Source organism: Phodopus roborovskii, unplaced genomic scaffold (assembly GCF_943737965.1).
Source record: "Phodopus roborovskii unplaced genomic scaffold, PHOROB, whole genome shotgun sequence".
NCBI classification, from domain to species: domain Eukaryota; kingdom Metazoa; phylum Chordata; class Mammalia; order Rodentia; family Cricetidae; genus Phodopus; species Phodopus roborovskii.
The window spans coordinates 34,863,889-34,871,231 of NW_026126409.1; the positions used below are offsets into that span (position 1 = coordinate 34,863,889).

The following is a 7,343-nucleotide window of genomic DNA, read 5'->3' on the forward strand; positions in this document are numbered from 1 at the left end:
AATTTTAATATGTAACTCATATGTTTTAAAAGACCTAATCAGGCAGAAGAAGATCACAAGACTGTAGCTTTGTGATCTAAAACATCCTGCAAAATTATGCTGATGATTGCCAAAACAAAACGAAATGTGACATTGGAGGCAGTTTCCTTATACTTGCAGACATGCCTGTGTAGAGAAGTGTTTCTCACAATGAATAAAAAGGCATTTCCTTCTCTTGCTCACCTATCTGAAAAAGGAGATAAAGTTGCTATTCTCACTGCTATTTCTTTCCCAAGCTCCCTCTCTCCTTCTCGGAGCAAAAGAATAATTAAAAGGAAGAAAAGGGATGTGAACTCCTCTAGTTGAGTGGTCCTTAAGGTATGGTCTCCAGAAAAGAAGCAACCACTTTTAGCTGGGGACTTTTCTGAAGCCTTGTCCAGACCTTCTTACTGCACTAGTGGACCAGGCATCTGGATTTAGCAGGCTTCTAGTTGATTTTGACACAACTCAGTTTTGGAGATGAATGTTTTGATTCTGTAGTCTCTCACCCTGTTGCACATGACATTAGCATGTCTTGAGGAAACTTAAAAATGACAGAGTTGGTGTCATATGCAGGACAGCTTTGTGAGTCAGAATCTGTCAGGGAACACATAACTCTTGATGACTTTAGAAATGATGAGAATGTCCAGGCATGGCCCGGGTATACTGTACTGCTTCCCTTAGGCCATATTGTAAGCTTTGAAATGTTCTTGCTCCCTCAAGTCTCCTGTGATAAAGGCTTGGCACATGTATAATGGTATGGTTACCAGAAGGTAATGGAACCTTTTCTGAATGTGACAAAACGGATGGAATATAAACCATTGGGGTGTACCCTTGAGTGGGATAGTGAGACTTTTACCCTCCTGTGTCTCCCATCTTTCTCCCTCTCTATATCCCTCACTCTCCTGAGCCCCACTTCTTGTCCACAGTAACATGGATGTCATGTCATGATGTTCTACCTTGCCATATGCCCAAAAGCAATGGAACAAAATGACCATGGAATGAAATTTCACAAGAAGAGGGAAGTGAGCAAATGTAAACTTTTCCTCTTTTAAATTTATTTTCAGGGTATTTTATCATAGCAATGGAAAACCGATGGATACACTATGGAAATAGTAGCTTGTGTGAAATAGCATAAAGAACATAAAGATTGTTTAACTGAAAACTCTAGTTTTCTCCCTGTGTGTTTTCCTGTACCTAAGCAACTGGCATTGTGGGAAGGGGTCTTGTGGGCTAGTGAGTTCCTCAGGCATATAGGAAACTCAAATACCATTGTTGGCATCTAAGTCTGTCACCTCCAATGTAGACAACATGGCTTTAAGGCTGAAAATTCAAAGTAGGCAGAGACTACCTAACATATTTTTTTTCAGGTTTTTAAGTTAGAAACATTCTTATTTTATATATCAACTCCAGTTCCCTCTCCCTCCCATTCTCCCATGTCCCCCCTCCCACTGACCCACATCCCATCCCTCTTCTACTCCATAGAAAGGGTGAGGCCTTCTATGGGGGATCCTCAAAGTCTGCCACATCATTTGGGACAGGGCCTATGCCCTCCTCCCCCACATGTGTCTAGGCTGAGAGAGTATCCCTCTATGGGGACTAGGCTCCCAATTTCATTTGTACAGGTATAAATGCTGTTACATTACTAGTGGCCCCATAGACTGCCAATGCCTCCTGTCATCCACGTGCAGGAGTCCTGGTTCTGTCCTATGCTGCTTTCCAAGCTGTCAGTCTGTTCAGGTCAGCCATCCAGCCTGGTCTTACTCCTTTGCTCATCACTCCTCCCTCTGTACAACTGGGTTCCAGAAATTCAGTTCAGTGCTTAGCTGTGGGTCTCTGCTTCTGTTTCCATCAACTACTAGATGAAGGCTATATGCATATAAGGTAGCCATCTATCTCATTATCAAGACAGGACATTTAAGATTGCTTCTCTCCTATTGCTTAGATCTTAGTTGGGGTCATTCTTATAGATCTTTGGACATTTCCCTAGTACCAGATTTCTCTCTAAGCCTATAATAACTCCCTCTATTAAGGTATCTCTTTTCTTGTTCTCCTCTATTCTTTCCTCCATTCTGTCTTCCTGGTCCCTCATGCCTTCCTCAGGGAGTGCAAACTTGTGTAGCCACTTTCTCAGAAAAATGGGAATCAGCCCACCTCAAGATTAAGCAATTCCACTCTTAGGCATATACCCAAAGAATGCACATTCATACAACAAGGAAATTTGTTCAACTATGTTCATAGCAGCATTATTTGCAATAGCCAGAACCTGGAAGCAACCTAGATGCCCCTCAACTGAAGAATGAATAAAGAAAATGTGGTACATTTACACAATGGAGTATTACTCAGCAGGGGAAAAACCCAATGGAATTTTGAAATTCACAGGCAAATGAATTGAACTAGAAGAAACCATCCTGAGTGAGGTAACCCAGTCACAGAAAAATGAACATGGTATATACTCACTCATTTATGAATTTTAGACATAGAGCAAATTATCACCAGCCTACAGTCCACACTGGCAGAAAAGCTGGGAAACAAGTAGGACCCTAAGAGAGACATGCATGGTCCCCTGGAGAAGGGGAAAGGGACAAGATCTCCCAAGCAAATTGGGAGCATGGGGAGGAGAGGAAAGGGAGTTAGGAGGAAAAGAAGTTGAGAAGAGGAGGAGGGAAGAAATACCTAACATATTTTAGAGTGAATCTTTCTCACATCTTTGAAAATAGCCCAAACTTGGACTCTGTTGTCACAATTCTGCTTCAGAGGGGCAGTGACAAACACAGATGAGAAACAGACACTTCTAACTTTGTCGGATGCCTATAAATGCAAAAAACAAAAGTTCTCATTGGAAATAGTTTTCTTGGAAGCACACCAAGAATTCTCTGGAGTAACACTGAATACTTTATGGTGGGATTTCTTACACATTGTTATTTGCATGTTAAATTCATGGGTACTTTCTGCCCTACAGTAACATGTGAATTCATTCAATACATTGCTTCATGTAGAATGATTTGGAAGTGAGGTCATGTGAGCCTGTACCTCCAAACATTCTTTAAGGTACCCACAAGGAAATGTGCTTGTGTCAATATGCATGGGCCACTTCTAGAAAAGCATGGCTAATAGAAATATGTAAGTTACAAATATGAGCCTCTATGCAATTCAAAATTTTCCATTAGCCACATCAAAAGAGTAAAAAAGCACATGTGCAATTAATTTCAATAATATATTTTATTTTACCAATGCATTGAAGACATTTTTGCTTCAGTGTGTAACATTATAAACATTTATGTTGAAATCAGAATAATGTTTTAAAAATTTCTACCAAATTCTCAAAAGATGGGGCATGTTTTATACTTCACAGTGTACCCCAATTCATTCTGGTTATATTTTGAGCATATGATGGCTTTTGTATCTTACTTTTTTTTTTTCATTTTGTACCACTTGTGCTCCAATCTGGGGAGTGGGTGTTAGGCAAGCTCCCTATAGTGGAGTAATACTACTAGCCCTGGATGGAAAGTTCTAAAACCTAGTTCAGGTGCTATACTTACCCCTTATCTTTCATCTCTTATCTTTATCCTCTTTTTGTTGTTGTTTTGTTTTATTTTGAATATAAATAAAATTATCTGTAACACATGGATGTCTTTTTATAAAAACAATCAAAATCTTTGCATTCCCTAGCATTTCTTAGAAATGCTAACATTTATGCCTTTTAAGACATTTGGGCTGTTATATGAATGTAATTTTGCTGACTGCAGCCCAGCAGTTCTAGAGATAGTGATTAGAATGGCAACCGATCCTATATATAAGACACATCATAAGTAGATACTTTTTAACCTTAGCCTAACATAATTTCCCTTTGGCCCATGGAACTTAAAATTCCAGGCAATTGCTTTCTGGCCTCCATCTGGGACCCTGTAGCTGCCACGATGTTGATGCCCAAGAAGAACCGGATTGCCATCTATGAACTCCTTTTTAAGGAAGGAGTGATGGTTGCCAAGAAAAATGCCCATAGCCAAACACCCCAAGCTGGCAGACAAGAATGTGCCCAACCTTCATGTAATGAAGGCCATGCAGTCTCTGAAGTCATGAGGCTATATGAAGGAGTAGTTTGCCTGGAGACATTCCTTTCCTTTCCTTTCCTTTCCTTTCCTTTCCTTTCCTTTCCTTTCCTTTCCTTTCCTTTCCTTTCCTTTCCTTTCCTTTCCTTTTTTCATGTCCATCCCAGTTCCCCTTTCCTCCCTCCCTCCCTGCCTCCCTCTTACCCCCTGAACATCCTCTCCTCCCATCTCCCTACCCCCATTCCACATGTAGGGCTATGCCATCCAGGTAGACCCTGTCCAGGTAGAGAGATGTAAATCTGTCACATCATTTGAAGTAGGGACTAGGACTTCTCTCCTATCACCTGGAGACATTTCTATTGGTATCTTACAAATGAGAGCTTCCAGTATCTCTGAGATTACCTCCATCTGCCTACGGAGATCGTGCCTGCCACCCTGTGCTGTAGCTGTCCTGAAACTGGCAGTCCTTGGCCCAAAGGTCCAGAGGGTGAGCAACCTGCAAAATTCACAAGAGGGGAGGCAGACAGAGACACCTACAGGAGGAGTGCTGTGTCCCCTGGTGCTGACAAGAAAGCTGAGGCTGGGGATGGCTCAGCCACTGAATTCCAGTTTAGAGGAGGCTTTGGTCATGGATGTGAGCTTGAAGACTGTTTTGAATAAACTTTAAAGAATAAAAATTCCAGGCAATTAATAATATTTAGAAACCCTAGAATCCAAATTACTAGTGGCATCATCCTTATGATGAATGTGTAGCTCTTTGTGCTTTCCTACTTTACTATATTTGAACTATAATTTCTATGTACCAAACACACTCTCCTAAGTCTCTAACTCCACTATCTGCCTGTTGGATAGGTGCCAGTAAGAGGACACTGTAAATGTTTGCATGGTAACCTGTTCCCATCTTTATGTTGCATTCCATTTGGGAAGATAAATTGCCTCAGGAAGGAATACAGATATTAATGCGTCATTTGATATATTATAGCAATAATGGTTCAATAATTTTTTGATTGACTAATACAATATTGACCTTTAAGAAGAAATAAACAAATGCACTGGCATCATAAGGAATGAACTGTATAGCCACAAGCAAAGGGATAGAATGCGCTGTTTAAATCTTCATATACCTTTTGAACATTGATATAAATCTTTTGTTTTTTAAATAATTTATTAAAGCTTCAACACAAAGAATTTTCAAGTAAAAGAACCTAACATACTCTATTATATCTTTGAGTTTCTGACTTCTGGCCATATTTTTGTAGACTTTTGATGTTTCCACACTTCCATAAAACATCTCCTTAGGGCTGCATAATACACAATTCCATTTGTTCAAAGACCATATTAGGTTTTTGATACAGTCAAACCCTGTGTAACTACTTGACCTTACATTCGGTTTTCTTTCAGATTCATTATCAACATCTCAAAAGTGAAGAAAAGCATTCCTTGACACTATCAAAACATAGTTAATGCTAAAATAAGCTTACATTTTGGAAAGAAATGTTTTTAAAAATAAGCTCTTAATGAAAAATATGAGTAGATGGGATTTTTAGCCAAACATAACACTGAGTTCTTTAGAAACATTGAATTATAAAAGGTTATGAGAGAATGTGATAGGAAAGTAAGTGTTGAAAGCATATTGATAGCAATTAAGACAAAGCCAAGATTTAATTTTCTGGACAACCCTGAAGAAAAAGTAGCTTCAGATTTGTGTTTTCTACCACTCCAGGGAAATGAAATCAAGAGCCCCATAGCAAGTGGCTTAATTCTTGAGAAATGGAAAAGTTTTTATTCTAAAATTTAAAAGAGTAGGCCATTATTGGATAATTCAGCTATTGCAACAGCTAGACAATCTCTGTAGTGACAAAGATTAATGGGAAGGATGGAGAAAAGAAAAGAAGAAAGAGCAAAATTGATGGAAGGAAAGACAATAAAGAAGAAGAAGAAGAAGAAGAAGAAGAAGAAAAGAAAGAAATGAGGATAGATAAATAGAGATGGACTCAAGGTCAGAGGAACTGAAAGGAAATTGTGGAGGAGAGAGCATATTCATGGAGGGAAACAACTCAGCAATCAGAATAATGAGCTAGGAAATGGCCTTCTGTTGAGTTGGCCCTTGACCTTCAGTCAATCACATATCTCTCAATACATTTTGAAATGATGGGCTATTTGGCCTGTATCGAGAGCTGTTTCTTGGCTGGTCATTGTTTAGCTCTTACAAATACTTCACTGATTGGTGTCAAGATAATCTCCTCAGCATGGATTACTCTACAAGCCATCATCTCTATGATAAGTAATATTAATTGGAGGTCTAAATCAAAGGAAATCAGAAGTTATCTCTACCTATATTTTAATGGTTTCTTATTCTGATTAAAAAAAACTGATGACAGTACAATGTTAAATGAATATTGATAGCTGTAGCCTACTTTGAAAGGTGAGAGGTCACCTTTAAATATCTTTAGGATCAGACCTGAAGGTGGTTGTTTTTCTGATGTCAGTACTGTGGTGACATTTGAGTTATGGTTCATTGCATACAAATTATTCTGGCAACAGACTTTGGAGTAGCAGGCTGACTCTCACCTCTATCATGCTGCTGGGCCCAATTTTCCTTTCGAATTTCCTTGGCAGACTTTGGAATCCCTTAAGGAAACTCTGACACTTAACTGTTCTCAGGCAATTGTTAGAGGTTGGTACCTTCAAAATATCTGACTTATATGTCTGAAATTTTTAATTTCCTGGCTCTGCTGCTTTGGTTGAGTAAGATCAAGGTGATCAAATTTGGGTGATATATACAGTGATAATTTTGGCACTCATGTGTTTATTGTGAGAACATTGGATGGATTCTAAACCTGTCCTATTTGAATGTCTTTTAATAAACTCTGCCCATATTCATTGCAGAGTTTGGGCTTGACTCCATGAAGAATGTAAGTCTATGTGAGTTGTTCACCAGTAGACGATTGCAAAGCAATAGAGCTGTGGTTTAGTATGGAATTTCTGACTCAGTTTTGATTTTGTAAAGCAGGTTACCATCTGTCATTTACTTCATTAACTTAAATGTTTTTCAAGCACATTCTGGAGGCTATGAAAAAGACTAGATAATTTTAAAATGATGACTTGTATACATATATGGTGGGCACCAATATATAATTTAATAATTGTTTTTCACTCCCTAGGATATAACTTACATCTTATAAGGCTATTTTAAATCCACTTGGTTGCAATTCTAGATTTTCTTATCTAGTTTCTGAGGTCACTGATTATAAGTGGAAGTCATGATATATA

At 38.7% G+C, this 7,343-nt stretch overlaps 1 pseudogene; it reads left to right on the top strand.

Annotated features, from left to right (window-relative positions):
* The first annotated feature begins 3,921 nt into the window (after positions 1-3,921).
* LOC127220391 (40S ribosomal protein S10-like) lies at positions 3,922-4,730 on the top strand (annotated as a pseudogene).
* Positions 4,731-7,343: the final 2,613 nt, after the last annotated feature.